At 37.4% G+C, this 26,717-nt stretch overlaps 1 long non-coding RNA gene across 1 annotated transcript in view; it reads left to right on the plus strand.

Annotated features, from left to right (window-relative positions):
- The first annotated feature begins 2,668 nt into the window (after nt 1–2,668).
- Nucleotides 2,669–26,717, plus strand: part of LOC140464222 (uncharacterized) — a 61,371-nt gene continuing 37,322 nt past the window's right edge. The window contains exon 1 of the long non-coding RNA XR_011954884.1: nt 2,669–2,714. This is a non-coding gene — a long non-coding RNA (uncharacterized lncRNA). The remainder of the gene's footprint in view (nt 2,715–26,717) is intronic.

The following is a 26,717-nucleotide window of genomic DNA, read 5'->3' on the forward strand; positions in this document are numbered from 1 at the left end:
TGTTGCATATCTTAGATGGACTCAATATGAGTATTCTTGATCTCTTCTGCCATCACGTGTACCTTGTTGATCTCATAAATAGTCAAATTGTTAAGAACCATAATCCAATGTGTTCTCTAATTAGCTTTGTTGCTGTGTGGATCTCTGAGGTCCAAGTGCTTCCGAATCTAGAAGACAATTCTGGGAATGGAATCGGTGACCATACGTCTTAGAGGGAGCACTGCTGTAGTCCTTTGATAGTTTGCTGCTGCTAGTCTGCTTTTGTTTACCAGGAAAGATATTTATGGTTCCATGTTCAACTGTCCTGTCTGCATTATGTTGTTCATGTACTTAAGCAAGAGATTGGCCATCCATTATGTGCTATTAATTTATATGTTATTCATTTTACCATTGAAATCCAAAGATCCTGGTACATGACCTTCAGAATTCAGATTGGTAGATCATTAATAATAGCTCCCATGTCTTTCTTGGTTTGGATGGTGCACTTGTCAGATTTTTGTTAGGTCGATTGTGGCAAAAGCTTCTTTGTCCACACAACTTGTTAAATTCCCCATGTGGAAAGCATATTTGTCCCCTGTTTGAAAATTGTTCCACTCTGGCTCTTGACACATATGTCTTGCAGCAATCTTCATGTACTATTTTATGTGAGTCTCTGGCATATTCTTTGCTGTTGTTGCCATTCTGCTGAGCATATCTTCTGTTGGTCATTTCCTCTTGTAATCTTTGGCTGTATCTTTGGAACCAGATTTCTTGCATAGTGGGTCCAATGTCCTTTTTTGCTGTATGCCTTGCACAGGTCTCAGAATGAAGGACGGGTTCACCATCGGTGTGATAGATTGTATTTGCTGCGTAGCTTGCTTGTCAGTGCCACTTGTTGTACTAGTGCTTGCAGGTATTGTGCCTGACTACAATGGTTTCCTATTTTCTGCCATCTGCTTGCAGTGAATCAATGCTCTGACCTTTCTTTTTTCCAAGACATGTTTTTGTTAGATATTGAGGCAATGCCTAACGCCATTATCTGCTGGTATAGCTGAGCCTCTGAATAGTCACATTTTCTGCTCTTGTTATGGCATTTACTGACTAATTGATCTTTTGATTCCTGTGGTTTTTGCCTATCGGATGTTAATGCTAAACATTAAATTTTAAAGTTGACTCTCACATACAGCTGATCTTCCAGCACTTTTGCTCCTATTCAATTAAACCTGTATAAACATTCTTAACTTACTGCTATTATTCTTTTCATAGTTTGCTTAACTGCGTCCACAATAGTTTGCTTAATCTTTTTTTAAAAAAAATGTTTGAACTGAACCGAAAAGTTAATTTTCCTTTTCTACTTATTGGCCAGAAAATTGATCTATGGATTGATCTGTTGACTCTGCACTGTTTCTAAATGCAACTGCTTCTTTTATCCTCAATGTTTGACTTTCAGCATGCTTCCATTTAGTTTATTGTAGAGCTGATTCTCAGTGGCTATTCAAATTTGAAATAGACTTTTGATTAGGAAGACTCCCAATTTGAATCAAGGAACTGCCAATATGAACCTTTATTTATACCAGACTCAAAATGTTAACTCTGCTTCTGTCTCTCTACAGGTGCTGCCGGACCTGCTGAGTTTCTCCAGCATTGTCTGTGTTTGTTTCAGATTTCCAGCATTTGCAGTATTTTGCTTTGGAGTAATTGTTAACGATGGACATTTGGTTCACTGGTGATCACTCAGATCATTGACCAATTGAGTTGTTCACTAAAATAACATCTATTCTACTTTCACTCATTAACTTATATATTTCAGCAAACATCTTAATAAACTAGATGCAATGAAAAGGCCAATGTGCTTTTGTGGAATGCATGCTTGTGTAAATGTCTGCGTAGTTGACCTTCCATTACTTAGGTCTCATCTGACCATTGTTTTTTTCTGGGCTACCCACAGCTATCATTACTAAAGAACAATCACTCTACTAGCTTTGCTATTCCTGAAAAAAAACTCCAAATAGTTTTCAATAAAACAAAATGTGTGGCACAAATGTATTCCTTTACTTACTTTAAATAAATGTTAATAATAGGGCATTTTGAATTTCTAACACTGGCACCTTCTTTTTAATCTATTGTAAATCTCCTTGAGCTATGTGGAAATAATAATATTAGCACTAAATGAATGATAAATTTTGTAGCTATATGCTGTAAATGTTTTAATGTCAATGCCAAAATACTAAAGCAGTATAGATATGCAGTGCAGATAGAGTCAGAAAGCAAACATAGTTTGCTTGGTTTTACAAGGCTTGGAAATTTGTACAGATTAAAATATCTAGTAATGGAATATAGTGAATTACTTGAAATTCATGATAAAGTAGATTGCTTGAGGTTGAGTGGTTTAATTTGAATTGATTCAGACTAATTCAATGGTGGTTTCTAGGCATTGGTCACAACCCAACTGTTTCCCAAAGTGGTGAAACCTTCTTTTACTGGCTCTATTTTTGATTACATTTCGGAGCCAGTAAAATCCTCTACATTTTTAAAAGTTACTTGTTACTTGTATTGCTTGTGAATGCATCCTGAAGGTACCAATGCATAGATGGGAATCAATGGACATATTTGCTTTCATATTTGTTTCTACTAAATTAACAAGATAACTTGCAAAAACAATCATTGTTTCTTTCTGGTTATAGATGCTGGCCACTTGGCAACTCTCTGTAAAAGAAATTAATTTGCTGAAGAAGGTAATATGAATTAATTCAACTGTTCAACCACCCACAGGTATCGTGCTATTTTTAATTTTCTTTCACAGTGGGATGTGGATATTACCTATCCCTACTTACCCTTGAATGGTGACAGTAAGCTGCTTTCTTGAACTGGATTGATTCCACTCATAGTGCAGTTCAGAAGTGTGTTCCAGGATTTTGAACCAGCAACAGTGAAGGAACAGAGATATATTTCCAAGTCAGGATGATATGTTGTTTGGAGGGGACCTTGCAGATGGTAATGTTTCCATGCATTTTGCTACCATTGCCCTTCTAGTGGTAGATGTGACGGGTTTGGAAGGTGTTGTAGAAGGAGCTTTGATGAGTTACTGCAGTGCACTGATGAGAGGCACACTATAGCTGTCACTTTGTGTAGTCCAGATGCAGGGGATATACTATTTCAGAAAGATGATCATAACAGTTTTGAGATCTGTAAAATGATGTATTAAATTGAGGCCTCATTGTCCTTCTCAGGTGATGTAAATAATCCCATGTCACTATTTGAAGAGCAGGAAATTTCTCACCACCTTACTGGCTGATACTTAACCTTCAATAAATATCCCATAAACACAGATCATCAGTGTTATTTAACACGTTACTGTGTTATGTGTTCTCTTTTCTTTCTTTGTGACAATAGTGACTTGACTACCATTGTTGTTCTTGGCCTGTATTGTGCAATGGTACAAAATGTGGTCACGAAAGCTATAATGCAAAAGTAATTTTTTTTTGGATTTTGTTTTGGTGTATTTATGATCTGTCTAACTATCTGTTCAATTCTTGTAAGTCTCATTTATCATTTATCTTCACATTTATGAAAGTGTAAAAGCACTATGTTTAAAGCAGCACAAGCATAGATAACATTACTGGAAATACAAACATATCAGTCCTGAATTTTGTTGAGTTTTTTTTCACTTAAGAAAACATAGCCTGTACAGTCAAATAATTGTGGCATGACATCAGTCCATTAAAAGCATGAGCCTTTCTTTTTTTTACAGTTTTCAGGTGGGCATTTGATTTACTGGCATTATTGTCAAACCCCCCTGCTATTTCCTGAAGTAGGTGACAAGTTGAGCTGTAATTGAACCAATGGAAATGTACCAGACTTCAGCATTTGGGTCCATGTCAGAGTGTATTCATGGGACAGGCAGAAATCCTTCCCCATCCTGAATCAACTTCAAAGGGTGACTCTCTCTCTCTTTCTCTCTCTCTCTCTCTGGTGTACCTGTCCTCCTGAGGTTTGTTGTGCTACAGAACTATTAATCAGTGTGGGCAGAGAAATTGCATTGATGCTAAACTCCCTTGGGCATTCAAACTGAATGACAAACACATATAATTTTTATAGTTGTTTGATAATTCAGAACATGTTGATGCCTGAATTTAATTTTTCCTTAATGTGTTTTGGACAATGTATGTTGCAGTCTCGTGTGTTGTCCCACTTGTAAATTAAGTCATGTGGGCTCTTTCTACAAGTATTGTTATCTTGCCTTTTGGGAAACAGCAGGATTTACTTTATGTTCTCTAGAACAAATGCTTACTCACTGTTGACATTGCACACAATTCTTTATATATTCTATCCCTTAATGACAAATGTTTAAATCTTAATGTAGGTGGTTTAATGTAGTTTGTTTTAATTTAGAAAGTCAATGTATATAACAAATACTACCAAGGTTTTAAAAATAATTTTGGATTCATCGTCTTTAAAATCAACAATTACATGGTATAATAGCATGATATATAATTATGATATAATATCGGAACTTCAGTGCTCGTGTGGTAATTTGGTGAAGTTAGTTGCCCAGACATGAAAACATCCTTCTGATTTTCATTCGACTGAGATCCCTGTCAGATTTGGAGCAATTTGCTGTATGCCCTTCAAGGACCAATAATTGAATCGTTTATTGACAAGTACCAATGGGCAAAGCCTCATTGCTCTCTACAGTTCTACAGTGCTTCAGAATCACATCAAGATCCTACTGATGTTGCATACTCAGATTTACATGCACTGCTGGGGCTCCTTCTTATTGCCAGTCAGCATTTGGACTGTGGATTTCAAGGCTCCAACAAAATTTCCACTGAGTTTTACAAAGATAGGAATATTTAGAAACTACTTCACTGCTATTTAACCTCTATTACCCATCCCCTTTCTAACCAGTGAAGACGTATGTGATGCCTCCATTATTAAAACATGGAACATTGGAAGGAACTTGAGATGTTTGACAGTGGAAACTACTTAAATCTGAATTGAATTGTCTATTTGTGCCATGCATTTGATGTAATAAGAAGGAATAACTGACATTTTGATGCTTTTATGGTGCTGTTCTTATCTTAATGCTTAAAATAACTGCTTTATGCATTTGAAATTGTCGTTGGTTGCTGCCAAATTTTATCAGTACAACAAATGTCAGCAACTCTTATCAAAACATCTGGCAAACTGTCCACTTCAGTTAGGTGATGTTGTAAAGAACAGGCACTCAGTGAACAATGTGCCTCATAATGTTACCAACATACCTGATAAACTCAAAAGCTGAGTTACATTAATATATTTTGGTTGGCAAATAGAGGTGATCACAGAAAATTATTCCATCTTAACTGTACATTTTTTTTACATTGTGTTTTGAGATGTGTTAGTCCTGGGTTGCACAGGTGGACCCATCTCTGATGAAGAGTTAGTGGACGCTGAAGGTTAATCTTGGGGTTTTCTCCCCACAGATGCTGCCAGACCTGCTGAGTTTCACCAACAGTTGCTGTTTTATTACAGGTCTCCCACATTTGCAGTTCCTTGATTTATTTAATCCATCTCCAGTTTGAATAATGTTTTATCATATTCTCTTTTGACATTTTAGCATCTACAACATAGAAGCAATGTCAGAGGTTGAATAAAGCATCAAAATAACAGTGATAATATCATTAAACACATCAGTCAGAGAGTGCTGTGGGAAGCCAGGGATTTGATCGAGACCAGTACACTGAAAAAATGTTTTTCAGTTGAAATGTGTTCCCCTTATTTTTCCTGAAATCAGTGTTCTGGAGAATTGTTCAAGTAGGGCTGTGGATTTGACCATAAACTAAAATCATCAAGGGAGATTTAGAAATCTCTTAGGATTGCATTAGAAATCAATAGCTTTTAAAAGATATTTAACCCTCCAACTATGAGCTGAAGGAATGTTATAGCAAGTTTTCATGTTTTAAAAGTTTTACTGGAATAAGTGACTCAAAGTTCTAACAACTAAACATTATTTTCTTCTCTATTCAAGCAACTTTACACTTTCAACTTCAGAGAGGGACATTTTGCTTTTGCACTTACCACATATTACAGTTTAGTAATTTGCTCCACTCCCTTGTAGGGAGATGTGTTAGTATTATTTAATTATAATTTAAAATACACATAATACAAGTTTGAAATGGTCAGTAGTGGATTATTCTTATTGTATTTCAATAAGCCCTGGAGAAATTTGCAATTGTAATGTCAAAAATGGTTTTCACTGCTAAAATGAGTAGGTTTTTAAAAGAATGCATGGTTGGGATGCAGTTGTGGTTCAGTGTTGAGATCAATAATGCATTCAATCTCTTTGGCTAAAGTGAGGTGCATGGTTGTGAAGACATTAGGTGTCTCAAGGCAGATGTTCAATAAGTGAGTAAGTAATGTAGATACCATCAGAGGTTGCTTCTAATTTAAGGTAGTAATTCTGAGTGCTATTGTCTTAAGCCAAGAATGGACACAAGTACTTGAGGTAGGGTCAAGGATTAAACAAGATGGCAGATAAATGTCAGTCAGTCTGCAATAAGTGGGAGTTCCCTTCCTATGTCAATTGGCTGGAAGGTTAAACTCAGCATCAGTCGTCCCTCTCTTTCTAAAGATAAAGTGGGACTATGGTGACTTTATCTTTACCTCTGATTACTCTCATTGCTTCCTAGATTCTGCACTACTACACGGCAACTTTAACTTATTTTGCTCAGCAAAATGTGGTACTAGAAGTTAAAAGGATCTTCACCACAGAAAGTGGCCATTTCGATGATTGTACTTGTGCTTGCTTCTTTAAAGAAATATTCCATTTAGTTTCACATCTCAACATTTTACTCAAATCCAAGTACAATATTCTTTGTATCAGGTTTCACTACTATATCAAGTAAGGTGCTCAAGATGATAACCTGCTGTATGAAAAGAAACCTTAATAGTTTCCCATGACAACCTTCCAATAGTGGTTTACTCAGAATTATACATAGCACTCCATCTGAGACCAAGTTAGAGATTTATGATTGTCTAGCATGACATATTCAATTCTTCTATTTACAAAACCAAGTTTCCCTCACTCTTTCTTTATCAACATCTTCCCACATTCCAGGACCTTTGAATATGCAGTCTTGGTCCCTCTACTTGCACACTTCTCAGGATAGAAACATTTGGATTATAATGACTTAACACATATCCCCAATAAATTTCCTCTGCCATGTGTTGAAACTTGTCACAGTCTATGTGTTTTGAAGTCTGCTACTATCTGGTTTGCTATTTACTATATTACCAAATGTATTGTAAATTAGAAAATCTCATCCAGCACTCTCATGGCCAGCCAGAGGTTTGATGAGATGAAGAATGTTACAACAAGTAAAACATCAAGGACACAGCAGAATATGATAGGTTTGTACAGGGTCATACTATCAAGTACCAAAATACGTTTGCCCTAATTGGCATGTTTTATTTTACATTGCATGGCTCTAATTGAAGAGTCAGTGTCTAGCGTTTTGCATAATGTGTTTGCATAATGACAGTGTAAGATAGTCTGGAAGCTCCTATTGATGCCACTTTTAAAATAAGAGAATTGTGCTTTATAACAATTGTATGCAAGCATTTCCATTGTTTGTAATGTTGCTGGCTGGAATACAGTTTTAAGGTTTATTTCCATTAATGTTTTGTAATTGAACATCTGTAAGGTCATGGAAATAATCCACATACCTCAAAAATAAACTTTTTTTTATTTTAGAGATGTAATTTTAACTTGTTGACGAACTGGGAGACATTTTATAAGGAGTATTTAGAAATGTTTACGGAGCCATTCATTGAACACTCTTATTAAGCTGTCTCTTTTAGTTATGGTCAACTTTCTCCAGGTGGTCCAAATTATTTGCAATACTTGATTTCTGAGATACTTTGTAGCTAATATAGCCAAGTGCACAAATCATATTTTTGTTTAACTTTATAAGGTCTTTCTCTATTGTAATGTTTATTTTGGGAGATGAAAGAAATGTCAGAAATTGGTCACAATTAGTCAACATTGACAGAGGTGAAGGGATGGATTAAATCAGAGAACATTTCTCAAGTTCTCAATCAAATTAAAATGTGCTGCTGCAACTCATAAAAGGATAAGACATTATACACTCGATAAAAAATCTGAAACAATATTTGAAAAACAAAAGCATTTGGCACGTTGGTAAGACAAACCAGTTTAGTATTGACACATGTCAATGGTAGGGCCCTAGGGAGTGTTGTGGAACAGAGAGACATAGAAGTTCAGGTAAGTGGAGTCACAGGTAGACAAGGTGGTGAAGAAGGCATTTGGCATGCTTTCCTTCATTGCTCAGAGCACTGAGTGTTGGAGTTTGGATGTCATGTTGTGGCTGTACAGGACATTGGTGAGGCATCTCTTGGAGTACTCCATACTGTTCTGGTTGCCCTGTTCTAGGAAGGATGTCATTAAATTGGAAAGGATGCAGAAAAGGTTTGCAAGGATGTTACCAGGACTGGAGATTTGAGGTGTAAGGAGAGACTGGATAGGCTGGGACATTTTTCCCTGGAGTGTAGGAGGTTGAGGGGTGATATTGTAGAGGTTTATGAAATCATGAGGGGCATAGATAAGGTGAATAGCTAAGGTCTTTTGCCTAGGTGATGGAGTTCAAAAGTAGAAGATGTAGGCTTAAGCTAAGATGGAAAAGATTTAAAAGGGACCTGAGGGGTGGCTTTTTCACACAGAGGGTGGTACGTATGTGGAATGAATTTCAGAGGAAGCAGTCGATGCAGGTACAGTTTCAACATTGAAAAGACATTTGGATAGGTTCATGAATAGGAAAGGTTTAGAGGAATATGGTCCAAACACAGACAAACGGGACTAGTTTAGTTTGGCAAACCTATTTGGCATGGACGAGTTGGTCCAAGGGGTCTGCTTCCATTCTGTATATCAGGTAATAACGTTTTGATCAAACAATCTCTGGAAGTTTCAATAATACATTTTCTCCTGCTTAAACGTGAACTTATTTGCAGGAGTAGTAAACTGGAGGTGTAATTTGCTACAGTATTCTATATTCCTCCATTACACTGCAAATGTAACATTTTGCTTCTTAAAGCTTCGATTATGCTCAGTAAAGCTTGATAATCTAGTTTTTCTTCCCATCCTTTTTGCTTGCAGTTTCCCAAAGCAGATGTAATCCCTTATGAATTGAACCTGCAGCCCTTTTCTGTGAACCATTTATGGTCTCAAGCTTATTTTTCATGTCTGCCAAGTTCTCCCACCATCTCCAAGACTAAAAATAAGCTACCAGAACAATGTGTACAAACTACACTTCTTGTTCAGATTTACTGAAAGATAAATTAATGTACTGTAGCAGTAAAACAGCAAGATATCAAACAAGTGAAATTGAGTCAGTCTATATAGGGATTGATTAGTTATTGTTCTGGAAGAAGTCACCTTGATCAATGCGTCTTTTGATTGAAAGTTTCAGCTTTCTTTTCTATTTCTATGAAAATACCATGTATATAGGTTGTAAAACACTTTTTTGAACTTCTTGGATATTAACCATACACAGGAATGCAACATGAGAAGATATAGTTCCTTTACTCTCCTGCTGTAACATCATCAGATGATTCCATCATTGTGTCATCTGTGTCCTTCACCAGCTACACAATCTACTAGGAAAGTTCAATAATAGAAACCAGAACTAAAAAGGCTTCTTTCATAGAATCCTGACAGTGTGTAAGCAGGCCATTTGGCCCATTGAGTCCACACTGACCCTCCAAAGAGCATCCCATCCAGATCCACCCCCTACCCTATCTGTGTAACCCTGCATTTTCCTTAGCTAACCCATCTAGCCTGCGCATCCCTGGATACTATGACACCCTGGAAACTCATGCAGACATGGAGAATGTGGAAGGTCCACACAGATAGTCGCCTGAGGCTGGAATTGAATCAGGGTCCCTAGCGCTGTGAGGCAGCAGTGCTACTCACTGAGCCAAATCCATTAATTTTGGAGTAAGTATACAAAGAGCTTTGATTTCTCAGTACAGAGTAAGTAATGGAATTAAATTGCTTCTTCCATTGCATGCTGCATCACGATTAGAATTGACAACTCTTCTTGGTCAAACTATACATTTAAGCATTTTCAAATGAACCATTCCACCGTTCCAAAAATTTTAATATTAATTGTATTTCCAGAATGTAAGGCAGTATCAAAATGTTGACTGTGTCCACTCTTTCATTATGAAATTCAGCAAAGAAAGTATAGTTTCAGTTCTGATCTTAGTTTTACTGGGTCTGAGTTTGCTGAAGCCAACTCGTTAATTCCATCTGCTAATAGTTTGACTTCAAACCTGCACCATTTATCTTAATAACATTTTGCCTACAGAGCTGCTGTAAGTACAAATTGATAACAAAACAGTGAACTGAACAGGACATTTAACAGTTTGTCTACTTTACTAATCAATCCTTCTTAACCAAGATGTGGGATTGGGAAACAAAGATAAGAAAGACTGAGAAGAATCTAAATTATTGAAAGGGGAGTTTTATTTAATTCATTTTTAATTCCACTTTTAGAAGAGAGAGAAGATCAAAGATTGAATTCAGAGAGAGACAAAGAGAAATGCATTGGAAGTAAGGAAAAAATGGTGCTGATAAAATATCCCTGAAAAATGATTAGAGATAGCAGGCTCTGCTGGCAGCAATTAATTGTTAGCTTGTAGTTAAAATAATTCTTATACTGTAATTTTTTTTGGCGAGCTTAATAAACAATTGATAGTACAGTAATTTCCTGAAAACAAGGGGAAGCTAAAGAGAAGGTGCTACTGTTGTGGCTGGCCAAACCTGCACAGTCCCTTTTAGATATTTATATTTACCTATTTACATTAATGAAGATAGATGGACCAAGGACATTATTTCAGAGAACTTCTACATTAAGGTACTTTGGCTGAGATGATTGACTAACAATGACCAAAACCATCTTCAATTGTGCTGGTTACGACTCTAACCAACAGAGAGTTTCACCCATGATTTCCTTTGGACCCAGGTTTTTACTAGGGCTCCTCGATGCCATGTTTGATCAAATGCTGCCTTCATGACATGGACAATCCCTCTCACTTCACTTCTGGGATTTAGCACTTTTCATAGAATTCCTCCAGTGTGGAAGCAGGCCATTCAGACCAACAAGTCCACACCAACTGTCTGAAGAGAATTGCACCCAGACTCACTGCCCTACCCTATCCCTGTATTTCTCATGGCTAATTCAGCTCACCTGCACATCCTTGGACACTATGGGCAATTCAGCATGGCCAATCCACTTAACCTGCACATCTTTGGACTGTGGGGGGAAGCTGGAGAATCCAGAGGTAACCCATGAAGAACCAGGGAGAATGTGCAAACTCCACAGAGACAGTCACCCAAGGTTGGAGTTGGTGCCGAGACGCAGCTGTGCTAACCACCGCGCTACAGAGCTGCCCCTGTTTTTGGACTAAGATTGCAAATAGGTCAGGAGCTGAATGCCATATGACAGAAACAGAATCCATATTTGATAATTTAAATTGTACTGTCATAAAATTTCCTTGAAGCCTGATAAAGGTTCCTGCAAAACAGCAAAGTTAAACTCAGGACTTATCCACATCACTAGTTCAAGCATATGATGATACTACTATTTTCTTTCTAATTCAATCTCTTTCCTGACTAGAAAGATTCATTGTATGGAGCTGCTTCAAAGCATATCTTCAAATCTCTTTCCCCAAATGGTACTTATAAATGCTACTGTAAGTTTTCCATGAATAGAATCAACACTAGATACTATCCAGTTTATTTCTAATTCACTTTCCATATATGTGGCATTTGTCAGTCAGTAAAAAATATTAACCAATAGTTTGGGTGAGATGTTATAAAATTGTTACTAATATGATCAAAATGTACCATCTGGAAAAAATTAAACTCAAGACTATTTCGCCTCTAGAGAACTAATGAAATAGAACAACTGATTTCTATTAGATTGCTTTATGTGGTATTCGTCTGTTCATTTAATTCCCAAACCTACTGTTGTGCCTCATCTGATTCCTGTATTATAATTTTATTTTCTCAACTTCCTATCTTTTCACTCTGTTCAATTAATTGCTGAATTATTGGTTCCAACTCCGTATCCCATAAACAAAGGTCAAGCACATCTTGGTAATAAATGATGCAGTAATCACAGCACTTCAGTACAACATGTCTTATTCCACTGATTTGGAGATGCTGGTGTTGGACTGAGGTGTACAAAGTTAAAAATCACACAACACCAGGTTATTAGATTACTTACAGTGTGGAAACAGGCCCTTTGGCCCAACAAGTCCACACCGACCCTCCGATGAGCAATCCATTCCCCTACATTTACCCCTTCACCTAACACTAAAGTTGGAGATGCCAATTTATTTACAATCACATGCATAATACAATGGTGTGTAAAGACTGCTTATTAGAGTCATAGAGTCATAGAGATGTACAGCATGGAAACAGACCCTTCTGTCCAACCGTCCATGCCGACCAGATATCCCAACCCAATCTAGTCCCACTTGCTAGCACTGGGTCCATATTCCTCCAACCCCTTCCTATTCATATACCCATCCAAATGCCTCTTAAATGCTGCAATTGTACCAGCCTCCACCACTTCCTCTGGCAGCTCATTCCATACTCACACCATGCTTTGTGTGAAAAAGCTGCCCCTTAGGTGTCTTTTATATCATTCCCCTCTCACCCTAAACCGATTTCCTCTACTTCTGGACTCCTCCACCCCAGGGAAGAGACTTTGTCTATTTATCCTATCCATGCCCCTCATAATTTTATAAACCTCTATCAGGTCACCCCTCAGCCTCTGATGCTCCAGGGAAAACAGCCCCAGCCTGTTCAGCCTCTCCCTATAGCTCAGATCCTCCAACCCTGGCAACATCCTTGTAAATCTTTTCTGAACCCTTTCAAGTTTCACAACATCTTTCTGATAGGAAGGAGACCAGAATTGCATGCAGCATTCCAACAGTGGCCTAACCAATGTCCTGTACAGCTGCAACATGATCTCCCAACTCTTGTACTCAATACTCTGACCAATAAAGGAAAGCATACTATCCTATCTACCTGACTTCTTATTTAATGGCAATCTTTTACAAAGTATATTTTGGTTGCCTTTTTACTGAAAATCCATCCTATGCAGAGTGTAACTTAATCTTGTTTCATTTTCACATTTTGTTATCTGCTGGTTCATGTGATCTAGACGGTTGAGCATTTAAGAATAGGCTAATTTGCAACAAAATTAAAATATTGTGAGAAGGAATTTGACTTTGGGAAATTAAAATATCTATATGAATAGATAAACTTTGATTTGGTCTTGGTTAAGTCATTTGTTATAGAGATATTCAACTTGAACCATAATATAAAGTGTGCAACTGCTACAGCTGTGGAAGCTCCATTGTTCTGGTTAATGTGGAGGTGAAACAACTATAAGGCTCATTGAAATATTGAGGATTATTTGAAGCAAAAGTACAGGATAAACAAGAAGAACGGATAAATTCTCAATAAGTTTACTACTGAAAGTTTGAGATGACTTCTGAATTGATGGACTTTAAACAGATATAATCGACATTACATTAATGCTGTATAAGTTATCACTGCTGTTACATGAGTCAATGAACATTAGTTACTCCTTGAGGATGTATATTGTTATCAAGGATCTTGATCACATTTTTAATATAGAACTACTAATATAGATTGTTAAAGTTGAAGATTCTGCAATTTAGTTGAACTGTGTTTTTTCTCAGTTATGTCTACATATAAAAAAAGAGGGCTTTATATTTTTGGGCATTTACATTTAGATCATGTGCATGGAATACAGAAATGCGAAAGAAATCCAAGATTCACAATGTTCTGAGTTATGTTTGTCAAAATGATAAGTAAAATAAACATTAGTACTGACCCTATGCAGCACTGGGGCACAGATTCTATTGGATCGTGAGATGGTATGTAACATCCCCTCCAAAAATAAGAATGGTACTGCCAAATCTAGACCCCGCCATGGTTTCTAGAAAAATACAGGGGAAAAGTAAACAGAAAAAAAAGCTTAACCCTGCAGATAAAACTCAACACTGCAGATAGCCTAGAGGAATAAAGAAATTACAGGGATCAAGTGAGGAAAGTAATAAAATCAAAGCGAGGGCATAAAAAAGTCAGCAAGCAAGATAAAGGAAAACCCAAAGATGTTTTACCAGGATACAAACAGCAAAATGATAGTCAAGAAAGATGTGGGACCTATCAGAAGAAGGCAACTTTGTGAAGGTGCAGAGGATAGGTAAAGAATTTTAAATGGATTTTTAGTCACTGTTTTCACAAAGGAAAGGGATGATGTGGATATAGTAATCCAAAAGAAGCAGTGTGAAATAGTGGACAAAACCGTCATAATGAGGAATTGGAATCCTTGAATGAGGTTTAATTACCAGGGCCAGATGAATTGTTCCCTAGGATGTTGAAGGAGGTCAGGGAAGAAATAGCAGATGTTCTAAGGATTATTTTTCAGTCTTCACTAGACACAGGTGAGGTGTCAAGGGGCTGGAGAAATGTAAATATGGTTCTGTTGTTTAAAAATGTGTACAAAGGAAATACCAAGTAATTATACTCGAGTTAATCTTACTTCAGTGGTGGGCAAATTGCTAGAATTAATCCAAAGAGATTGCATAACCTGAGACTTAAAAAAGGCATGGATTAATCGAGATAGTCATTATGCCTATGTTAAGAGAAAGTCATATCTTGCTAATTTGGAATTTTTGAGTTAAGTGGCAAGGAGGATCAATGAGCGTAGTCTCACATGACAGGCTAGTCAAAAAAGTGAAAGCCCTTAGGATACAGAGTAATGTGTTGAACTGGCTTAGTAACTGGAAACAAAAGGTCATAGTCAATGGTTGCCCTTACAAATGGAAAGCTGGTGGTGTTCCACATGGCTCTGTCGTGGGACTGTTTTATACCTTAACAATTTGGACTTGAACGTAAAGAGTGCACAATTGAGAAATTTGCAGATGACACAAAAATTGGCTGTGTAGTGGATAGTGTAGAGGATACTATAAGCTCCGAACTGATATAGATGGTGGGTAGACTGGGCAAGCAAGTGGCAGATAGAGTTTAACTCTGATAAATGTGAGATAATGCATTTCGGGAGATAAAATAGTAAATGTGTAGCAGTACAGCTCAATAAGGTTGTAATGAAGCCATTTGGAATACTGTCCTTCTTTGGCAGAAGTATAGAATACAGAAGTATGGATATAATGATTAAACGATAAAAGACATAGTGAGGCAACAACTGGAGTATTGTGTGCAGTTTGTTCATCATATTACAAGAAGGATGTAATTGCCTTGGACAGAGTGCAGAGAAGATTCACTACAATGTTGCCAGGACTGGAGAATTGTAGCTTCGAGGAGAGATTGGAGAGGTTGGGGTTGTTTTCCTTGGAACAGAGAAGGCTGAGGGGTGACATGATTGAGATGAGCAAAATAATAAAGGGAAGAGGTAGACAGGAGGAAACCTGATACCCTTGGCACTGAGTTAAAAAAAAAAGGAGTCATGGATTAGAGGGGACATGAGGAAAAACTGTTTTTTGCAGAGGGTGGTCTGAAATTCACTACCCAAGTTGGTGGTGGAGGCAGAGACTCTGAACTCTTCTAAAATGTACCTGAATCTGAACCTTAAATGCTGTAAGCTGCAGAGCTATGGGTTATGTGCAGGAAGATGGGATTACAAAGGCACCTAGGTGACCTTGTGTCGGCATGGACAAGGTGGGCCAAATTGCCCCCCTTCTGTGCTCTGCAGTTGTTTCAATTGATGAAGATATCATTGATGCTCAGCTAAGATAGCACCATAAATGCATAACGCAAAATTCAACAGTCTTCCCATGTACAAGTAAACAACAGTCAGGGAGTCTGAAAGTGTGTTTATAAAAAGAACTGTCCAATCCTTCCCAATGTATATCCTGCTGCACATGTGTGTTACTTTTGTGCTGAATACTTTCTCCAGTTACTGAATCATTTGGTAAGTGAGTTGAATATAATTACTCCTCTGGAATGGATAATTGGACAGGGAATAAGATGGATAGAATAAGTGGATAATTGAATCCATAACCATATAAAACACATTTTTAAGCACTGACAAATCTCTCTAATTAAATTGTTCATTCACCATGTTTTTTTTTCACTTAGCTGCTCAGAAGAACAATTCTTTGTCCCAGTCAGAGAGAAAAAAAGATCATTTTGAAATGTTAAGTTTACAAGCAGGACATGAAGGCCCTAACCTTTGATTATTGTGGCTGGAAGTCACTATCTGATATTAAAATGCCAGCTTATGGCAATACTGAAGAAATTAGATAGATCTTAAGTTTTATTTTTACTGTTCAATTATGGTGTTAGTCAGATATTGAATGTATTCATGTAGGGTTGCCTATCATAACAATATAAAACATACATGACAGAGTAGAATGATCTTACATAAATAACAAGTAAAAAGATTCAAAACTTTTCTTAGCAACATGATTTTCAGATGATCAATCGTCTTGTCTCCAAGTCTCCAAATTCTTACTGAATTGACTCTTCCCAGTCCTTCTCCTCAGCCCTGCTGAAGCAGCTCAAGACTCCCTTGCAGGTCTACTGCCTGAGGACCTCTTTTCATGTCTGATGAACTGGATATTGCTTTCCAATTCAGATAACCTGTACAATCCTACCACCTTTCACAGCTGGACATTGCTAAAGATAAATTCGCAGTGTTTGGAGACTTCTACTGCCCTTTTGCAAGAGTAACGTCCTTACTTATGAACTCAATCCACCAGAGGTTCCTGAACATCTGGTTCTGTGCCATAAAATGCAGCTCTGTAAATATTCAGCAATTAACTCACCTGGCACCTTAATGCATCATTTAACTTAAAATCCATTCATGCCACTATATCACAGAATTTGCCATTTTGTCCTCGACATGGGAATATCCAAGATAGCCTTTATTTCTGATTTTTCAGCTACTACTTGACCATGTCAGATAGTGTGGCCTAAAGAAATGGAAAAGCTGTCATTTAGTTCACTGCTGAAAATGACTTTCTGGCCTTTGTTAAAATGAAACAATCACCTCTTTAAAAGAAAAAAAATGAAAAATTGTTTTTCCTCCTCTTTTCAATCCAAGTTCCCAAATAAGAACAGTATGCTACAAATCGACATCACAATTCAGCTCCACCAAAAAAAAATCAAGGTAACTAAGAGGCATGTTTAGTTTCTTTCAAAATGCATGCTGATCACTAATTGCATTTTAATTTAACTATTATAATATAATGACATTAAACACACTGATTTTGATGGTAATCATATTCAACATTAGTTCATTTTGATGATAGTGTTCATCTTTGTTTGCTCTTTGCAAAGTTTCTTTTGAAATATGATATTTTCCTATAACATGAATATTTCTTAGATTTTATGCTTGTAGCATTATACTCCAATGAAACATGTTGAGATTCATGTAATAGGTTCTCTGCAAATAGTAACTCCCAGGCTTTGTGATCCATAGAATGAATGGCCTTTTCAGAGTTAATGGATATGTAGATTTCAAAACTTTGTCTCTTTCTTCCTAAAGTATTTCTGTTGCAATACATTTATTATCTTGGAAAGACAATTGACCAATTATTCAAACCCCATCTCATTTTACCATAATGGTACTGCACCAACATTAACAATTCTGGTATCCATAGCCAGTTTAAATGACTTCTCAAAATTATGAGTGCCTAACACCAGTGACATAGTTAGTACAGAATGTAGGTGTGCTTGCTGAGCTGGAAGGTTCATTTTCAGATATTTCATCACCAGACTATGTAACATCTTCAGTGAACCTTATTCTTGCTTTCTATTTATATGTTTGGGTTTCTTTGGGACCCAATAAAACCCAAACATATAAATAGAAAGCAGGAATAATCAGCAGTGCTTCATCTAGAGGTTCACTGAAGATGTTACATAGTATGGTGATGAAATCTCTGAAAATGAACCTTCCAGCTCAACAAGCAAACCTACATCCAGGACCTCAAAACTCACTAATAATCAGTACAGTTTTTATGTTGTCAAAGTTACTAAGACTTATTTTATCCATCCCCTGAGCTGGTGTATACCATTACTTTGAACAGTTGTGACAATGTCTTAGCCACAATGAAATGCTCATTTAATGTATGGCTCGTATAGAATAAAATATCTCTCAGTAATTCATCTCTTCAGCCAACACAAAATATAAACTATATGAAAGAGTTTGCGTGTCCATCATCCTTCATGTTCCTTTGCTTCTTGATGGTCATTCTGGGATTGTTACCCAGACATACTGGAGAAGAAGCTTTTAGAGATTGCAGAACAATCCTTAATGCCAGGGTTTCTTTTATAAGTTTATCCAATTTTCATCTGGTGTTAAAAAATAGTTCCTCAGTTCGATGACCCAAAACAAATTCTTCTCTGGATTTGCAACATCAGTACATGTTTTCTTATGTTGATTTAAAACAAAAAGACTGCTTTCATGTATTCCTTTGTCAATTTGCATAACAGTAGAGTTTCAGTGATTCATGTAAGGGCTGAAATACTGCAGAGATTTTTGTTAAGCCTTTCATGTGTAATGTAGAAAGGTTATCATTTCACAATATTGTGAAAAGCAAGAGTGCAGATATGGATAGATTATTTGATGTTTATCCACTGTAATAAATCTGTGAACAGCTGTATTGAACTCAATCATATGAAAGATGCATTCATCCAAAGCTTTCATACACCCATTTTTTTTTAAAAAAAGAATCCCTACAGGACCTTTGATCAAACAAGTCCACACCGACCTTCCAAACAGTAACCCACACAGAACTATCCACTGATCGTATTACTCTACATTTACTCCTGACTAACGCACTAACCCACATTGTGGACAATTTACCCAACCTGCACATCTTTGGACTGTGGGAGGAAACCAGAGCACCCATACAAAACCCACACAGACACAGAGAGAAGGTACAAACTCCACATAGACAGCTACTTGAGGCTGGAATCAAACCCAGGTCCCTGACATTGTGAGGCAGCAGTGCTAACCACTGAGCCACCATGCCACTCTTTGTTTGGAGATGCTGAAGTAGTATCATTTAATCAGAACTGCTTCTGCTTTTAAGCTACAAAATGCTTCTGATTATTGTTTGAAGATGGATTGTAATTTCAATGGATTTTGTAGGAATTAAAAAGAAAAATGATATTATGGAACAACAAGGAGATTAGTAAATGTAAAAGACACGTGACACCAATAAAAATAAATAACATTTATATAGTTGGAGTTTTATTGCCTATGAAATAAAGGGTCTCAATATGAGGGGAAGGGATGCACCTTCACACTTTTGTGTATTTAATAACCTGCTTGAAAACACATGGACATTAAGATTTTCTACTTCATATGCTTGGTATGTAACAAAGTGTGAAATGAGAAAAAGCCACTTTCCCCACAAAACCAGTTGCTTACAAAGATGTCTTTGCTGGCATTACCTCCTGGTATACTGAAGACTCAAGGAAAATAATACTGTAAAGGCAGTCCTAGTTTAATGTTCTCTAATTTAATGTTATTTCACTTGAAAATTGTTTTCTTTCAAGGCCTGTTTCATCAAGTTATGTTATTATTTCTGATTTTATATGATGTGCAATGCACATAGCAGTATCATCCCATGTCATAGGTATTTGACTTTCGGATCCCATCTGTAATTCTTGCTTTTAATTTACTGGGGATGGACCACATGCAGGTCAGGAGTACCTTGCCCAAATTGGTGGCTGTAGAGCCATGCCTGCTGCTTTTAGGTAGGAAGCAGCTCAGATGAATTCAATTGAGAATTGGGAGTTAAAACAGCCCAGTTGTCACACAAAGAGAATCCATGGGGATATTCCACCAGCCTCTTGGCACATACCCATCAGCTTTCCACAGCACACTATTAATTAAACAAGCAATTCTAGGGCAAAGGAGAACAAGCAGGGAATGTCATGCAAATCATTATGGACAGGAAATTAATTTGCATTATTTAATGATTGAATAACATTGATTCACGGCTGCACCCTTGGTAACAAATTGACTGCTATTATCTATTCAAACTGTAGATACATTTTTCAAATAAATTTGAATTTAAATTATATTTCTGCTATATTCAATGATATATTTTGTTTTGCATGTTACTTAAACTAAGAGTGCACAGTGTTGCATTTGAACAGCACAGTGATTATTGTCATAGAATCCCTACAGTGTGGAAACAAGCCATTTGGCCCAACAAGTCCACACTGGCCCTCCAAAGAGTAATCCAGCAGACCCATTCCTCTACATTTATCCCGGACTAATGCACCTAACCTACACATCCATGAACACGGTGGGCAATTTAATATGGTCAATTCAAATAACTTGCACACCTTTGGAGTATGGGAAGAAACCGGAGCACACCCACACAGACTCAGGGAGAGTGTGCAAACTCCATAAAGATAGTTACCCGAGGCTGGAATCAAATCCGGGTTCCCAGCACTGTGAAACGGCAATGCTAACCACTGAGCCACCGTGCCACCCCAGGCAAGAAAATCTCCAAAAGAAGCTAATTTCAGCTTTAAGAATAATTTCTATAGGAACTCATGATTGACTTGAAGTCATTTCACGTAATGTTGTATTGTCAAGAATTGAACCACAGTTAAATGAAGACTAGTGTTATATTGAATAGACTAGTTATGTAAGGCATAAGAGCATATGGAAAAGTAATCAACTTTGATTCATATGAAATAAAGGAATTTAAAGTTATTGGCGCAGTCAACCTCACATTTCGAGTTTCTGCAGATAAATAAAACATTTGAAATGACAGCTGATGACATGAACTATTCAGAATATAAAAGCTACAGTTACTTGAGACTGCCACCACAATGTTAATAATTACTCCAGTGAAAAGAAGGAGAATGAACTAAGACTGTTTGATTCCACTCATAGTCCAAAGAGGCAAATAAAAATGCATCAAAAAGAATATATGGACATGCTCATTTGGCATAAATGCTTTACTGAGGCAAAGACATACAAACAGATGGTTCTGGTTACATTACCGCAAGTGAGTCAGGAAGAAGATATTTTTTAAAATCTTTAAGGGAGACACTACTATTGCCAAAGGCAACCAGGCAGCTGAGCGACAAATGTCAAAAAATAAAGGGTTAGAAAGAAGGAACAATTTTCTCAGAATTGCCGAGTAAAATTTCAGACACCAGTACATCAAGGAACAGCACGACTATCACTGAGCTGTATAAAATGACTCAACATGGTGATCCAAAATTGAAACACTTGAAAATGAGGTTAACCTCATTATCCATAATGAAACCGTGTTCATGCTGAGAGGACAAATGACCCTGACAGCTCAATCCAGACACTAGAACAACATAAATAGCAAGCAAATGTTCAGTTAACTCAGCAGGAGCAAGTCTAAGTGTTGGACGAGTAACACCCAATGTGCCAGAAGAGATTTCCAAGTTGTCTGAGCCATACTAAACCATTGAACATGGGCATCCTAAAAGAATACAGCAATGTGCTTACAGGATTAGGATATTTTCCGAGAGAATATTTTCTCAAAGTAGTTCAGAGACTAAAATTAATTCAACATCTAGAATGTAAAGTTCTAGTTGTCCTTTAGGCCATCCCAAATTACAAAATAGAAGAGATACAAGATAAGTGAGTTACTGAGAATATGACAACTCCTTCAAGATGGATTGGCATTATGATAGCAGTGAAGCAACCTGAAAAACTGAAATTATGCATTAGCTTAAAGGAGCTAATTAAAAGTCCAAAGAGGTTTCATTTCTTCAACCATTGCAGAAATTTTGTCTCAACTTGCAAAGGTGAAAGTTTTCAGATGCAAAGGGTGGCTACTGGCACTGAAGCTGAATGAACAGCTATCTAATGAGACTCCCAAGTAGTTTCTTAGGTTCAAACTTCAGCTGCTTCATGAATGACTTCCCATCCATTGTAAAGTCAGATTGGGAATATTTGCTGATTTTTGCATGATGTTCAGTGCCATTCATGTCTCCTCAGATACTGAAGCATTTACATGTTCAAATGCCACAAGATCCAGATAATATCCAAGTTGGTGCCACAGGTAATAATTAATATTTGTGATACACAGGTGCTAGGGAATCACTGTCTCCAATGAGAGAGAGTCTAACCATTACCCCTTGACATTCAATTGCATTACCATCACTGATTTCTCCTTTATTAACCAGAAACTGAACCAGACTAGCTGTGACTACAAGAGAAGGCCAAAGTCTAGGAGCCCTACAAAGACCAGTCCCCCCCCCCCCCCCTCCCCCAATTCCCCAAAGACTGTCTGCTATCTACAAGGTTAGGGGTGTGATGGAACAGGGACAATTGGCTGGATGAGTATGGCTCCAACAACATTCAACATTCAAGCTTGTTGGGACAAAGCGCTTAATTGACTCCACATCCATGAACATTTAGTCTTTCCATCACTGACACTCAGTAGCAGCAGTATGTACCATATACAAGCTGCAGAATATTTACTAAGGCTTCCTATACAACACCTTCCAAACCCAGCGCCACTACCATTTAGAAGGACAAGGGTGGCAGATACACAGGAACACCATTATCTGTGAGTTCCCCTCCAAGCTGCATACCAGCATGACTTGGAAACTTATTGCCCTTCCTTAATTCCTGCTGGGTCTACATCATGGAACTTCCTTCCCAGTGGTATTGTAGATCTACCTGTGCCGACTGAACTTCAGCAGTACAAAAGGCTTCTCAAAGTCAATTAGCAATGTGCAATAAATGCCCAGCCAGCACTGCTTGCATCTCATGAACTAATAAGAGAAAATCTGGATGCTTTTTAGGCAATACAACTGTCTGTTCATGCTGTTTGACTTTTTCACTCTAAATGAGTTATCAACACAGCGATGATGTGATCTCCCTGCAACGGAAGCTGTAGTGGATAATCTGCTAATCCATGGATACAGAGACCCAGTCTAGAAAGCCCTTGCTGACAGCAACTTCAAAATCCATTGTGACAGCTAGTCAGAGTTTGCCAAATGACTGTGAAGCTGAGCATAAATGTATAATTTAAGGATTCCTGAAATCAAGGACATAGGTAACATACTGACAGCAAAATATCTTTACCTGGATCCCTGAAAAGGTGAGAGCTGTAGCAGTAAAAATATGTAAAAGTAATGGAGCAATTTGTTGACTTTGTCAACTATTTAGCAAATTTTTCCCCAAATTGTCATTGGACTGTGAACAAGCATACCAGTTCTCAGCCAAGGAAAAGCAGTGGCATTTGTGCACAGAAGATGCAGCAGCTTTCATTAAAGTCAAGCAACTAAATGACTGCTGAAATACAATGGAAAAACATTTAATTTTGGCTGTGAGATCAAACCTGATGAAGTTGATCATATTTGGCTGGGTGATTCGGATTTGCTAGCTGCCACAGCGTCCTGAGGAAGAGTCATATCAGATTTGAAATGTTCACTCTGTTTCTCCAATCCTGCTGAGTTTCTCCTGTAATTTTTAGTTAATTTCAGACTTTCAGCATCAGTAGCTTTTTGGTTTTTTGCTGACTTCCACATTTGACTCTATTTGTCAGGCTGCCCACATGCAGTCGCTTTCAGAGAAGTCATTTGTTGATTTGCATATGCTAATCTCTCAAAAGAAGTGATACTGAGCTCAAACAGCATATTTCATCTGGCAGTACTGAAACAAATGGGAGCTGTTGACCTTTTAGACTCAGCCCTTGCCCCCCATTTTCTTTGGTTTCCATCCTTAAACACCTTCAGATTGCATATTGATGTGGTATATGTTAGACCATGTAACATACTCCACAGAAAGCCAGCTTCATATTGCGTCAGATATCTAGAAGTTTATTAACAATGAATTACATACTCCATTATTACATCTCAGACTTGCACGTGCTCTCTGAGCAACATGCTTACTTCAATTACTATTGTTCACTTTGTTGACTGGCTGACTAACTATTTGACAGACTGGCTGTACTTATAGGTACAGAGAGTAAGATGGAGACCTTTCATACTAAAGCATCGAATTGTAACATCATTTAGCTTTCTTAAAGGCATCATGCCTTTCTGAGATCTGTGCAAAACTACAACAAATGTCTCCTTAAGTTTTGGGATTGTTATTGTTTTGTGAGGTACATATCACATTCATTGCCATATTACATTAGAAACCTGGATGTAAGAATATAATGATTTGCTTGAAATTTAAAAAAAACAACAAAACCACAGACAGATGTCCACTTAATTCTGGATTTCTGGAAACCCTTCTTTTAGTATGGAGTGGAATTAAAATTGGGGTCATTGTTTCCATAGGTAAGTACAAAATTTGTCTCCCTTCAAGTCTTGAGCAATGCCTTTGATTGTCCTATCCTGGACAAGCTGATCAGAGAATCCAGTTCTTTCTGTTGTATAATGTTGTGAGGTTCTGAAAGGATTAATGCTGAGGAGCACTTTAAGTACTGCCCAATGTGGTGATGTCATATGGGCTTGGTAAGAGAACATCTAAGGCTCTCAAAGGAGAAATATCTACTTTCTACACCTTCTTCTTAGGCTCAGTAATAATGTCTGTCACATGAGTATAACTTGTACTTTGTTGCAATTGTGCAAGAAGCTATATCTTGTATAAGGCAAATAGTTTCTTGTTAGACTACCAAGTGGCTTTCCTCTACCACATTAGACCACTAAGTCACGTAGGTCACTTTTATGAAACAGGATCAACATTATAGTGAAGAGTAGAAAAGAGAGCTCAGGAACAACAGTCTGGAATGCTCATCCAGTACTTTCCTATTGGTATGCCTGATATTCTGCTATTTGGAATAACAGAGAACTGAACCTGCTGTTTTATCAACAACACACATTGTCTTGTTCTTCAATGGTATTTGGCAGATTGTCCATCTAATCCATGATAGAATGCCAAAGCTGTTCATGTGAAAACTGTTTATTGGACATTAGCCTTTCTCTTTGTGAAATCAGGTTTGTTTTCTTCAGCCATATTGGTTGGGCCCATTTATTCCAACAGAATATCTGCATATAAAAGAAGTGCAATGATTGAAAAGCCTAGTTCCAGCTATGTTTAAAGCAAATCAACCAACTTGTGTTATTGTACCTGCCTCGGTCACAATTTGTGAAAAGTCTTCAATGTGTGGTTGATAATCAGAGGCAGATGAGCTTTACTTACCAAAACTGTATTTCCATTGTAAAATTGTTCCTTTTGAAGCAAGGTTATTGTAAGGCAATATTTCATGAGTCACGTACTGTCTAGACAGTAACACATGCTTAAAACGTAACAGCAGAAAAACGACAAAGTCAGAACTCTTTGTTTTCACTTTCAACAATTTTGTTTCCTTTGTTGTAAAATCTGGGACATTTTCTTTCTCCGTTGTGACATTTCATTGGAGAATATAATTTAATACCTAGTTTTAATGGAAAAAACGTATATTTAAAACAGAAAATTCTGATAAACAAAGATTAATAAGAATTGAAGTAATGGTTTTTTTAATAACAATAACAAAGACACTGGAGGTGATTTTTATTAATCAACAGCAGCCAATACCTGCAAACAACCTAGAAATAGAGAGCATCACTTGACTGGGCACAATACTCCTTCATTCCTGATGAAGGGCTCTTGCCCGAAATGTCGATTTCGTTGCTCGTTGGATGCTGCCTGAACTGCTGTGCTCTTCCAGCACCACTAATCCAGAATTTGGTTTCCAGCATCTGCAGTTATTGTTTTTACCACAATACACCTGATGTGGAGGGAGTGCCCAACTTTCTTTACTGACACTGCAAGAGGTCGCTTGCACACGTACACTCTTTTTAGGAGCCTTAGCAACTTCCAGGTGCCAATGAGTGAACAGGACATAATCTATCCATTTGTAAAATCAGTGAATGGATAAATCAGGGTCTTTGAAGTTGCCTCAAAAATGAGCCAGACCATTATTTAGGGAGAGATTTCTTTCATCAAACTAGGTTTAATGAAGGCTAGGTCATGGCAACTAGGTAAGCAGCACATTTCCTTTCTCTTCACGTCAACTTCCAACTTGGCTCGCATTCACAGCGGAGATATTTATCTGGTCCTGGTTTGGCAGGCTGCTGATGGAACCTCATTGAGCTTTGACTGCTTGCCAATTTTATTACAGTTATAGGCATACCCCAAAAATGGTGCAGACTTCTTATGAAAGGTCTTGCATGGGAATGGGGAAAATATCAAATTGAAGTCACACCCTAATAAATATTGCTTTTAAAAGATATTTCAATATGTTCTAAAATGGACATTGTATGTTTGGAATATGATGCCAGAATGGAACACACTGGAATCTTTTCGTCTAAGTAAACTCTAGGAGTTAAATCTAAGATTGTAAATTCCATTTTGTTCCATGTGGCTTGAATAAGGCTCTTATTAAGGCTCTATAAAGGACAATCAATGAAAACAATTGCAAAGCATCTGAGATTAACTTATGGTAAGATAAGTATTGCTGTGATTTCCCCTCTAGGCAGAAGCAAGTTGGCTGCTGGTCTTTGAGCAGAAAAAGCCCATGAACTGAGTGCAGAATTTTCCTTTGTGGTATCAAGAGGAAATGGGCCCTATAACAAAAACAGCAAACACCCAAGTCTTGGCTTGCTCCTCCTCCTGAAACCCCTTCTCCATCGCTTACCGCGATGTTGTCACTTTCCATGAACT

This window comes from Chiloscyllium punctatum, chromosome 39 (genome assembly GCF_047496795.1).
Source record: "Chiloscyllium punctatum isolate Juve2018m chromosome 39, sChiPun1.3, whole genome shotgun sequence".
NCBI lineage: Eukaryota > Metazoa > Chordata > Chondrichthyes > Orectolobiformes > Hemiscylliidae > Chiloscyllium > Chiloscyllium punctatum.